This window comes from Canis lupus, chromosome 7 (assembly GCF_048164855.1).
Source record: "Canis lupus baileyi chromosome 7, mCanLup2.hap1, whole genome shotgun sequence".
In the NCBI taxonomy this organism is placed as follows: Eukaryota; Metazoa; Chordata; class Mammalia; order Carnivora; family Canidae; genus Canis; species Canis lupus.
The window spans coordinates 12591171-12604665 of record NC_132844.1 but is presented as its reverse complement, the minus strand read 5'-3'; the positions used below and the strand labels follow the sequence as shown (position 1 = coordinate 12604665).

At 32.9% G+C, this 13495-nt stretch overlaps 1 protein-coding gene across 7 annotated transcripts in view; it reads left to right on the top strand.

Moving 5' to 3' along the window:
* Positions 1–13495, top strand: part of GRIK2 (glutamate ionotropic receptor kainate type subunit 2) — a 1079206-nt gene that overhangs the window by 1029798 nt on the left and 35913 nt on the right. The gene's annotated exons all lie outside the window — the stretch shown is intronic.

The window sequence follows — 13495 nt, the reverse complement described above, 5'->3', positions numbered from 1 at the left end:
AGTATAGAGAATAGGCTGAAAGGGGCAGCAGTAGATGTGAACAGAGCTGTTGGGAAAGGGTCTCAGGAATGCAGGAATATTTAAAAGCATTACATGTTGGAGGGTGACAGGTAACCTGAAAGCAACAACAACAAAATTCATCTAAATTTTAAAATATGGAGGTCATTGGTATATTTCATCAGATTTATTAAAAGAATGTGACTGGAAGACAGAATAAAGTGGGTAGAGGACTAGGTTGGAAATACAGAAATGGAATAATGAAGACAAATCTATTGTAAAGAGGAGGAAAGGGAAAGTATGGTAACTGTCTGGTGAAAGAATGTCAACTAGACAAGGGGAAGTTAAGATCCAAAAGACTCAACCGTGCTTAAATGTTGTCAGTTAAAGGGGGAGTGATGTGAGAAAAATAATTATGTAAGATTCCTGAAAAAGACAAAAGGGTGTGGTGGAATCCAAACCACAGATGAAGGATTCACTCTGGGAGAAAGGGAACAGAAAGAGAAGAGAGATTGCAATATAAGATATAAGGAGATTTTTGTTACAAGGGTATTGGCTTGGTTGTTGGGTCTGTTCCCATGTGTAGTTTCACTTTTCACTCTGAAGTAAAGGCAAGGTCAACTGCCAACAGTGAATGAGTCCACAAAAGATTTTGAGTTTCAGGAAAGGAGAGAAGGCTGAAATTGACATTGTAGAGAATAAGCTGAGAAGTTTTAAACTTTGGACAGTATTGAGCATCTGCACACTTTGTAGTATGACTTTTTCCAGCAATACTGTGCTGCTTTGACACAGATTTAGAGGAAGTAGATAGATTTATTCAGGATTGAGGTGAGGTTAGGTGGTCCAAGGAATAGAGGGAGTTTGGTGAGTTTAGGATATTTGCAACATTAATCTTGGAATTACAGATCATGAACTCACTTGAACAAAGTAGAATATAAAGAAGTAGAAAGTGCTAATGAATTGGAAGGTAGGCCATTAATGGACACAAAGTACCAATGAGCTTGGAAAATGAAAACAGTAAAGAAATTTAATAAGCACTCTAGGGAAGGAAGAACTTGTAATCATGGAGTGAGATAGATTTTAAAAGTAAAGAAATTTAAGTGTTGATAAATAAACTATGTGACCATGGATTTGGGTGGCTAAGGCTCTACTAAGTAAGTCATTGGAAATAAATGTCAAATAACTGTGAAGTCACTCAGAATTTTCAGTGGAGGATGAAAAGTGGTGTATTGGAGCTGGCTTATACCGACTTGCAGGAATTAACGTTTTCAGGAATTTTATAGTTTGATTGGTATCATGTCCATAGCTTAAAATGACAATAGTGGGAACATTTAAACTATAAAAACCAGGAAACACTAAATTCTGGGCCTTTTCCCCTTTTGCAGGAAGCCAGTCATTATACATTTGCTAGCTCATTGCTGATAGAAACAAACTGGGTCCTGCAATATTCTAAGAATGATGACAATACTCAGAAATGAGACTGTTGTAAGAGGTATTAGGTGGTAAGACTGTAGTGCATGAGTCTTAGAAGAGTAGGGTTTTGTACCTTGGTTTGTTAGTAGAGTGGAATTTGGAGTTGGAACAGTCATGACTTAGAACTGAGAAAAGAACAAAGAGGATGGTAATCCTACCTCCCATCCTTGAGATATGTGGTGTGTGAAATACATTCTAGAATTTTCTTTTAATACATTACAACTACATTTTAACATTGAAATGGAACTTAAATTTCCGTATGCAGTACAATGATGTCGCCTTCTTCATGTTTTGCTTTAAAATGAGGCCAGTGATATTCTTTTCTTTATTAAATTAAGGCATGAATAGAATATGAAGGAAGTAAATCTACTTAGTTATTTTTCTAACTAGACATATAAAGATCTTCTTTGATAGAAGACATCTTAGTATTTGCATAGTTTAACCCATTTATTTTGCATATGAGCAAATTGAGTTCTAGAGAGATGAAATTACTCACCAAATACCACTTAGCTTGGTAATGCCATAACTAAGGCTAATATTCCTGTCTTTTAAATTTTAGCCCAATAGAAATAATTCCATTGCATCCATTTATTCATTGATCTATGCATTTTTGGTTCATTTATTCAAAAAATACCCATTGGTATACACAAGACACTGTTCTAGGCCTAGGGGCAATAAACAAACCAAGACAGATATCTCCATCTTTATGGAGTTTATCTCATAGTGGATGGAGATTGAAATTGAACAGATGCATAAGTAAAAATAGGAAATTAATATACTACATAGTTATTAAGTTCTATGGATAAAAATAAAGCAGGAGGCATATCTGTAAGCAAGGAGTGGGAATATAAATAAGATAAATAGTGGAAGTTCCCTTGAAAAGGTGATATTTGAGCAAAGGTCAGATGGAAGTGCAGGAATGAGGCACACAAACGTGCAAGGAAAGGGTTCTAGTTGGAGAAATTGGCAAGTTCAAGTCCTTAGGTTGGGGGGTTCTTCTAATTAAAATGTACCTTAGATCAAGGATTCACATAGTCATTAATACAATTACTTTGTACATATTAAATTCATGAATAGTATAGTCAAATGGGCTTATCCATTCAGTGAACGGAGATGTTAATAAGGCCATTCATCTCTTCTCCCTTAAGTCTCTAGGATTCAACCTGAGTCCACTTATTTATTATCTAGAAATAAAACATTTATTTGGGGGTATACATTATGTATGAAAGTTATAGCAATACAAATATTATACATATCTCTAAAATGTTTTGGTGAGGTTTGCATCATCTCCCAGTAAAATTAAGAAACCCCAGGAAAGGTGCCGGCTAAAAGTAAGAACAATGACTTTTAAGAGTTTCAAATGTTGAGTCACCTGGGTGGTTCAGTCAGTTGGGCACCCAGCTCTTGGTGTCAGCTCAGGTCATGCTCTTAGTGTCATGAGATCAAACCCACTGTTGGGCTCCGTGCTCAGGAGGGAATTTGCTTAAAGATTCTTTCTCTCTGCCTCTTCCCTCATGCTTAGACTCTCTCTCTCTCTCTCTCTCTCTCTCTGTGTGTGTGTGTCTCTCTCTCTTTCTTTCTCAAATAAATAAATAAATCTTTAAAAAATTCAAATATTAAGGGTTTTTTTGTAGTGTGTGTGTGTGTGTGTTTATGTGCTTCAATTAGAGGAGAGTAAGGCCCAGGAAAACTATACCTGATTTGAATCTTAAACGAAAGAAAATTACTTCCTCTGACTTTGTCATGTCTTCCTTCATCACTTTAGGTTACACAGTACCTGTCATTTTTCATGGCATTTATCACACCATTTCATAATTCTTAGTTTGCTTGTCATGTATGATGAGACTTTAAGCTTTGTTAGGATGGGGGCCATGCTTTGTTTTTGGCTAATCTCTGCATGCACGATGCCTGGCATGATCTGTTACACCCAGCTGGTGCTCAGTAAATATTAGAATGAAAGAACAACTGAGTAAATGAATGAGCAAGCAAATGCTTCGATATTTCTGAAAATTATAAATTATTCTAAAGGTACAGGCATAAAGAGATTAACATGGTGGGCAAATTCTGCAGTCGTAGCATAGACTTACGTTTCTCCATTGATTGATTACATGAAACTTGAGCTAAGAATAAAACCCTGATATCTTTAGAGAGCGTGATAGCTTGTCAAAGTGACTCCATATAATTTTTTTTTCATTTATTCGTCATAACATTTCTGTGAAATTGGTAGGGAAGCTTTTTATTAGATACAGCCAAGATATTGTGACTTAATCAAGGTCTTTTATTGACTTTGTGAAGTCAATTTTCCTAATTTTATTGAAGTCTGACCAAATGACAGTAAAATATATTGTTGATTGCTATTATTTATAAGAAAAAGGAAACATTTGACCAGAGTTCAAGATGTCTCATTTAAAGAATAAAATGCAATAACCAGAAGACTTACCATCAGGGGTTCTGAATAGTGCAGAATGAGTTTTCAACTAGGGGCACAACCACCTAAAAACAATAACTGCCTTTAACTGCACCAGATCATTTTAAACCTGCTGCCCATCGTAATATGCTCAGTCATAATGCTTTTATTCTTCTGTTAGCTCTCAGTAACATTGAGAAAAGCATTGTTTCATTGTCCTTCTCTTCAAATATCCTGTTTTAAGAGATTGCAGATGCCTTGAGATAAAACTGCCAGAATTGCTCCAAGGACTGACAGGTTTGCTAACAACCAAATGCTTTCAGATCACTGCACTAGCCTCAGATCCATCTTTGATATGAACCACATATGGCTTCAGTCCTGTTTTCCTGAATTAACTCTAATTTCCTAGTGACCAAGGTCAGATGAGTCCAGATAGGGCTCAGCTGTTCTTACCTAGCACATATGTTCCAGTATTGTTGGTAATTTATTTACTGTAATAAAAAATTAAAATGCAAATCTCAGCCAAATTCCCCTTTACCAAGGGAGACCTTGGTCTGGACTATTTTCAAACCATGCAATAGAGACTATTACATGTGACTTTTTCATAACAAAATAGGAAAAATTATTATAACATTTATATCCAAATATTTATGTGAATATTAGAAACAGAATTGGTCATGTGAAATTTACTGAGAAGGAATAATTTGAGTAAGTGTCCAGCGCGACTAAATTTACTTTGGTAATTATGAAAAATGGTCAGAAATTCCTGTCTCTTCTTTTAGCAATTTCACCATATTCAGCCATACACTAAAGTCCAATGAATTCTGACAGACATTATAGTTTAGAAGGCAAAACATCTTTTCATGAATGTCAAAATAAGTGGATTCTTAACAGAAAGTCTTTTTTAGGTTATTTCAAGATGCTCTGGATGTTGTTCCACTCGATTAACATTTTTAAGGAATCTGGAGTTGTTGTCAATACTTCTAATATTATATGTAATAGACCATATCAAACATAGTACTGGACTGTCTTTGTATTCTTGATACCTTGTGGCTATGAAAGTTCAAACAAGATTAGTGTTAAATATTTTTCATTTCATTCATGAAACCCTAGAGCATTCATAAAAAGTTAATTTTCAATTCTTGCTTCTGGAGATCATACAAATCTTGATAATGTTATTTCCTTATTATTTTTAGGCCAACAGGGTTAATGATCACTATATGGTTTCTTTTTTTTTTTAAATTATTTATTTATTTATGATAGTCACACAGAGGGAGAGAGAGAGGCAGAGACATAGGCAGAGGGAGAAGCAGGCTCCATGCACCGGGAGCCCGACATGGGATTCGATCCCGGGTCTCCAGGATCAGCGCCCTGGGCCAAAGACAGGCGCTAAACCGCTGCGCCACCCAGGGATCCCCGACTATATGGTTTCTAAAATTTTAATTGATATTTGACAGCAAGCAAAAAAAAAATAAAGATGAATAATTCATTTGTGAATTTTTGTGTGTGTGTACTAAAGAATTTAAGCCAAAGATATTTTTTTTAAAAAAGATGGCTTTGTATAAGGTGAAATATGTTTTTCCCAATAAGAAAAGATATATACAGATGGTACAAGATGAATCCTTACTTTATTAGCTTTCATAACATTTTACAAGAGATAGAAACAAAATCTCAAAGCAGTATCCTTACAGTAATATCTTATAAGTTCTAAAAATCTTTTTCTAAAATGCTCAGGAAAAACACTGACTGAAACCATTAGTTATTTGAGATCTGCAATGAGCCAAGTAATTTCAGGTTGCAAACTTTGAGTTCTGTCAGAAACCAAAACTAATATATCCTTAAATTTTAAATCATGAAACAAATATACCCTTAACTTTTAAATCATTAGCTATTATGTTTAAAATATTTTAAGTATTTACACTGAATGCTTTTTTTTTAAAGCACAGATCATTTGGCATCACAGATCATGTGGCATCATATGTGAATTTTTAAAAAGTGTTGTATTTCTTATTCTTTGTAAGTTTATTCCTAGAAGAGTATTTTCTTTTATCTTTTGTTGATGTTTCCTAGCCCATAAAACTATTATAAAAAGACAATGCTTTATGAACTAGTTTTGTTTTGTGCTGATGTAGCAAAAACCAAATCAGCTTACAAACCTCAGCATTTTGATAAAATAAACACTGCTAAACATTGACATCCTAAATCCATCCGATTTAATATAGAAGAAAAAAATGTCTTTAACGTGAGGCACATTAACAACAAATAAAAAATGATTCTAGTTTTCAGAATGGCAGAGTAAGTTGTGTGAGAAAATAACATTTTATTTAGAAAATTTTAAATATGCTTTTTCTCTGTAGTGCTTTGACATTCCTACTCATTTCAAGAAATATCTTTGAGTCATGATTTAATTTTTTTGCTTAACTTTATCTAAACTATTATGTACAACATAACTGCAAAGATAATACTTAGGAATGTTACTCATTTTTGCTAAAGAAGTAATTATCTTATTATGTAATTAAAATTCTTCTATAAAATCATGATCTTATAAATCCAATCATCACTTTTCTCTTTACAAACCTACTTTCATTGGTAATTTTTTTTCTTACGAGGTAACCTTAGTTTTCTCATCTGTGTAATCAAGGAGTAAAATAAGATTCTTTTTCATTAATTATTTATTTTACTTGGCTAACCTCTACTTGAACAACTTCTGTATTATTCTCTAATTTGTCATTATCCCAATGCCTTTCTTACAGAGAAATATGTTATTTCATGCTTAGCTCATTACTTGACTTTCATTTTTCATATTTCTCTTATATAATACATTCTTTTGGAAAGTCTTTCCTAATCAGTTTGGCAGCAGTGATGCACAGGTCAAGCTGTGTCCCAATTCCTCCATCTTTCCTGTCTACATAAGTCTTACCTCTCTCTAGAACTCCAACACTAGAAAACTTTCAAAGACTGTACATTTTAGTTGAGCAGCTTCATTCCCATCCATGATTTTAACTTGTCCCTTGATGATGGTTGGTGGCTACTTCATTGAATGAAACCAATCGTTAACACAGCAGGTTAAGCAAAAGATAATATCTGTGGTTCTTTCAGCGTGTCCCATCTTTCACCTCCAATCTTTAGTTCTCATTGCAACTTGATATGTCCTTTTTTCCAAGTGATGTTACATACAACTTTCACACTCAATGTATAAATATTTGACCGTTAGTTTCAATTTTAATTACATGCTTACTGACTTTAAATGCGTTTTTTAAATGCATTTTTATTCCTAATCTTGAATCTTTTTTTGTTTTCTTTTGTTTATTTTTTCCTAATCTTGAATCTGTACAGCTTCCACCTATTGATTTTAACTTTGAAGATCCTATAGTCTATTTTACTTTGAAAATCTCCAACATTTTTATATCTTATTAAAAATAAATCTAGCTGATGCTTCTTGTTTTCTCCTTACACCATACGTCTTAGAGTATCAATTTAATTCTACATGTGTTTAATATAAATATTTTGAAAGAAAAGGTCAAGCCAATTGCACTGTTTTAAATTCTCTATGATTCTCCTTGAGATCTTGAGATTCACTTTATTAGAAATTTTGCATTATTATTGTCTTTCTTTCTCTGGCTTTTTAAACTTCTGTTTTTTCTCCTGAAATCTCCTCATTGGCACTTAAACATGCTTCAATCTCCTTAATCTTTGAAAATCTCACTTAAACCAAAATATTCTTCTATCTACTGCCATGGATCTCCTATTCTTCAGAGACTTACTTACTGGTATGTTTTTATTTTTTTCTTTATTGGCATTTACTGGATCCATTTAACTTTCTCCAAATCCTTCTTTAATCTGCTTCTATGTGATTTATAAATACTTCACTCCACTAAATTAGCTATTGCTAAAATAACAAAGGAACTCTCTCTTGCCAAGTCCAAAGGATATTATTCAGTTATCATTGTACACTTATTTTTTTTGGCAAATCACAATAGGTAAGCATTCCTTCATTAAACATCTTCTTGCTTTGATTTCTGCAGCACCACAATTTCCATATTTTCTTCCTTAATCTTTGTTCACCTTTTTGTGTGTCTCATTTACAAGCTCAGTTTTCTCTGCCAGACACTGAAATTCGAAATTGCACTACGTTTGTTCCTAGGGTTCTTCTTCTTTTCTCATATATCCACTCCTTTTCTTGTATATTCAAGAGGACTCCAGAATCTGTACTTATAGCCTTGACCTTTCCCCTGTACTCCAGACTTAGATATCTAACTTCATTTGACAGACCTATTTAGATGTTTCTGAGGTATCTCCAACCTACTAGGTATAATATTTTCCCCCAACCTTCTTTTGATGTTATTTTTTTAATTTCTCGGTTTAACCATAAACCAATGAGTCACTCAACCTAAACCTCCATTTACTTCTTGTAGTTTAATAATGACCAAACATTAGCTGTAACACACACACACACATACACACACTCATACTCACACACCTTTTGAAGTCTTAGTTTTCTTTTTATCTCCAACACCACTTACCTGGTGCAAGTACTGTTTCCTACCTAGATTTCTGTGTGTTCCTAAGAGCTGTGATTAGGGGCATCATAGCCATCTGTATTTGTTAAATGGTCTTACCCAAAGGAAAAATAAACTTTTAGTGCCTTCATGACAGGAGGTAGTTTTTTTTTGTTTGTTTGTTTTTTGTTTTTTTTTGTTGTTGTTGTTGTAGGAGGTAGTTTTATAACTTAGAGTAAAGTCCCCACATAAATTAAGCTCCTTTCTTCCCAGAGAGCCTGGATGGTAGTGGTGCTTCTCTTCTTTGATGATTGTAGTTCAAGGATGGCTCCTCGGTCCTTGAGAGAGATAGTTCTGGGCTCTAAAGCTGATAAAAGGCTTTTAAAAAGATTTGCATCTGCAAGATGCAAAAGAAGAATTTACAATTACATATTTTCTAAAGTGAGTGATGTAAGAAAAAGAAGAGAAGAGACCTCAGTGGTTAGACCATCTGGATTCTGGAAAGGCCAGGGTAAAAATGAGGTCAGTGGCTTGCTCACAGAAAGAAGCCCATCTAAAGTTGAGAGAATTGAGGGAAACAAGTCATCTTGGTCACCCTTTACCTATTTCTCTGTCATCTTCTAGTACCATACCATGTTCTTTGACTCTATGTGTCCAGCCAAAGCGTACTTCCTTCCGTTATGCCAACCCACTAAATTCATGTCCAAGATGGCATCTCTTAGCTGCTTTTTTCCATGTCTAGAAAGTTATTCACCTCTTTATGTAGCTGACATGGACTCAGGCTTCAGATATCAATTCATGATCCTTCCTCAGGGCATTCTTTCCTTCTTTCTGTCTTTTAATTTTTTCCCCCTGCTTTTCTGGACATTTCTTTAAACTTTGTTTTCTATACTTTCACTTTAAGTTTTCATTTATGATATTAGATTTAATATCTATTTGTTCCCTAAATGTGTTTTCCTTCAACAGAATCCATTTATTTATTGTTTTTCATTTATGCAGTATCTTTTACCTCTCTGAGGACATTTATGCTATTTTGTTTGTTTGTTTGTTTATATTCATGTTAGAGGTTCCCTTCAAATATCTGGTTATCTTTGGCTGTTTGATAATATATAACAGACTCTAAAAGGCTCACTGGAAACTCTGGTGCTTTCTCAAGACTGAAAAACTGTGAGCTTTGTTATAGGGTGATGTGTTGGATCATTTTGTTGGGATTCCGTGATATAGAATTGATGTAGTGTAATGATTAAAAACATGAATTCGGTAGCTAATCTGCCGGTGTTTTATTCCTGGTTTTGCCACTAAGTAGCCACATGAATTTCGGCAAATTATTAACCTCTTTATGTTTTAGTTTTCTCATTTGTAGGATGGCAGAAAAGATACTTATCACCTAATAGAATTCTTATAAAATTTAAATTATTTAATATTTATTTTTTTGATTTAATATTTATAAATAATTTAGAATAATGTCTCACACATTATGCTGAACTTTATCTGTTTTTTTAATCTTTATCATCATCTCTCTGGTGCAGCTCAATTTTGCTTGAAAAGCCTTTCATTGTCTCTACTAGTAGAGTTGTAAAGAGCAGGATAAAAACAGGGCTGTCTGGCCTCAACATTGGTTGTAGACTCCAACTTGTTTCTTCTGGTTTTAGTACAGCTTCCCCTAGCTCACATGTATCCAGTGTGTTTTTGTTTCGTCTCCAGAGAATAAAACCTCTAGTCCTCTGTTTGTGTAGGATGGAGTAGTCACCATGCTGCCCAGAGAAAGAGGGTGGGCAGAGATTAAGGATCCAACTTTTTTTTTTTTAATCCAACTTTTTAAAAGACATTCTTTCAATAAATTTTACTTGTGTTAGAACTTTGGTCATTCTGGCTTTGAGAGGGATATAGAAATGACAATCATTGAAAGTTTTGTGGGCAAGAGAGGGTTCTAAAGGTTGCTTAACTGAGTTACAATTCACCTATCTGCTTCTCAGCTTCCAAAATCTTGTTGCTGTTGTACATTGTCCCATTCATTTTTGCCTTGTGGTTTCATACCATAGAAGAGAACATGTACTGGAATATGGTATTCAACTTGCCATCTCTCCCACAGTTCTTGGTATTTTTTAAAGAAAATTAAGATACAAATAATTTGATTATAAAAATATCTTACTATGGCATTGTGTGCTTACATGTAGTGTCTTATTTGATCCTCAGAAAAACACTGAGAAGTTGGCAGATATTTCACTATTATGCAAGCTGAAATTCAAAGATATTAAGTGGCTTGCATAAGAACATAAATTCCATTAATAAGATATACAGCTAATGATCATTACCTTTGACTCAGCCTACATTATTCAGAATCTATATATTACTTAAGTTATAGGTAACCAATTATTTCTGAGTGGTTAGATTGATAGAGAAAAAATCATCTTACACTTCATATTCAGCCTATGAGTTGTTCAGATAGTTTGTTCAAATACTTTGTAGGTTGTCTTATTCACTTTAAATTTAAGGATTTCAGTGAAATTCATGTTGTACAGACCTTTTGTTTTTAAACCTGATGCACTAGATTCTCTTCACTACTAAATAGAATAGAAGTAATAAAATTGCCAAAAGATGCTAAAGATTAGTCTGCCTTTTCAACTTTCTGTAGAAATAGGTGAGAGTTGAAAAGCATCTCCCCCTACCCCCTGCACATAGAGTCTACAGAAGTAGTAATGATTTTAAATCATATTTCTTGTGTATTTTCTACATAGAGTTGTGTTTTCTAGCCAGAAATGAGAAGTGCAAAGAAATGGCTGTGCTAAATTGGAAATTGAGGTCAAAAAATGACAACAAATCAAACAAGCCAAATAGAATATGTGTGACCAGCAGACAGTCAATATTTCTGAGTTGAAATGTTTCTTATTTGAGTTTTTTATTTTTTTATTAAGAAAAACAAAACAATTTGAGTGACATTTCTATCTAAACCTATTCTACACTTTTAAGAATAATAGGAATATTAAAAAAGGAAAGTTTAGTAAAGCTGCACAAAAATCATAGACAATAGATTTCTGAAAATCAGAAGTAAATCAATAGGGAGATACTTGTGTAGCAATGGAAGATTGGAAATGATTAGCTTCAAATGAATATCAATGATAATTTCTAGGCAGTACTCAGAAATAAAATATGAGTGGAAGAAAGCATTCAAAAAATTTTATATGAAAATACATTTTGTAAAATCTTTATTTCATCAATTAAAGGCTGTATTATAGATTAGATATTTCAACTGTAAAATAATTCTACATTCACATTAATTAAAAGTTAAACTATTTAGATCTGTAAAGGCTAGATTAGAAATAGTTTTTAATTTATTTGTTTTCAGTTGTTAAAAATGTTTGATCTGTTTACACAGCAACATATTAATAATGGATATGTTATTATACTGTTAAAAATGTAATTCTCTTTCTTAAAATTCCTTGTGATATATAGTCTTTAAATTAGAAAGTACTACTTCTAATATTATACAATTTTATAACATATTATGAAATTCTAGTGTATAACAGAATATTATAAAAAGAGAAACATAATTATGTAGAATTTTATAAATTAATAGACATATTTAAATGTTAGTGCCATTGTAAAATTCTGTTCCCCCCCGAGACAAAAACACGAATGTTCAAGTTTTATTTAATTTTTATCAATGAATGGAGTGTGTTATCACAAATTGGAAATCATGTAACTAAAACAATAAAAAATTTATTGTTAATGTTCTTATAACTGAAACAAAGGAGAGAATTTAGGCATTTTATGGCCAATATGGGTAAAAATAACTTTTTGTACACTTTCTTGTCTCTGTAGTTTTGGCCTCAGAGACCACGCCCATGTAATAATATTATACTATCACCCTCTGTTAAACAGTTATATTTTAAACTATCAACTGATGAGTGTGCAGTTTTGATGACATACATTTTTAGATTTATTATTAATGGGATTATGTATCTATCTATTATCAGCTATAGATTTACTACATCAAAAACTATGTCTAGTTTATTTTATTTTTTTATGTAAACTCTCCTTGATCTACAGGTGAGCCATAATTTTTATTTTGTATTTAAGTCTTTCTTAATGCCAAGCCTTAGGAGAAAAATTCTTTACCTTTGAAAGGAAGTGAATTTATTCTGGCTATCCTCATTGTGTTACTGATTTGAAAAGTCAAATGAGTCTATGCAAAATCTCACTATTGGCTTAACTATTCCAATAAGGATTTTGTCATAACCTTAAATATTTTTTTCATTTTTCTTTCCTATTTCCAACATATGATTATTTTCCTTTAAATAATTGACATGCCACCATAGCTTCTCAAATTTGTAATCTTGTCAATTTTATTTTAGATGTTATAGATACTGTTTTTCAAAATTGAGCCACTGGCCTTTTAGCATGTGTTAGTGTTTCACTGGAGAGCAAAGGTTTGCAATTCTACTCTCTTCTAGCCCTAATATTATACTTGTTTTTAGAAAGCAATCATTGTACATTTAGGGTTTTCCCCCCAGTAAATGTAAGGTTTTATTCTTCTATTGTCATTGAAATAGTGCCAGAAGTTTTCTAAATAATAATGTGCACCTACCATCTAGTGGAATATCTCATTTAGAACCTGGCCTGGCACATGTAGGACTAAATGCATACTTCAGCTGTAAAAAGAATGCATATCTATTGATTTGAAAATAGTTTTAACTTTTTATGACAGTGCAACAAATATAGTGAATATTTTCCTTTATTTGTAGCTTCAGTATTTTTTTTTGTATTTGTATAAGAATTAAGTAGGATAAGGGTGCACTTTTCATAAGCAGATGCTAACCTTTTTCATGGTTGTTCTTACCTATACCTTCTGAATGAAACCTATTTCTTTCCTTTACTAGTGAAAGCCCTTATTGAGAATTTTCAGTTGGATATAAAAACTTCAATTTTATTGGTCCAGAATTCTTTAGTTAGTAGGTCTGAATGATAGATTTCCTGTTGTCCTGTGGTAGGCTAAAAGAAGTTCTGTCGTATCTAGATTGTCTCCTAGTAGAAATTTTTATTTGTAACAAATTATTTTTATTTGTTCAGCCCATATCTTTGTGTACTTGGAGGATAATGTGACATCTGTCTTATAGTC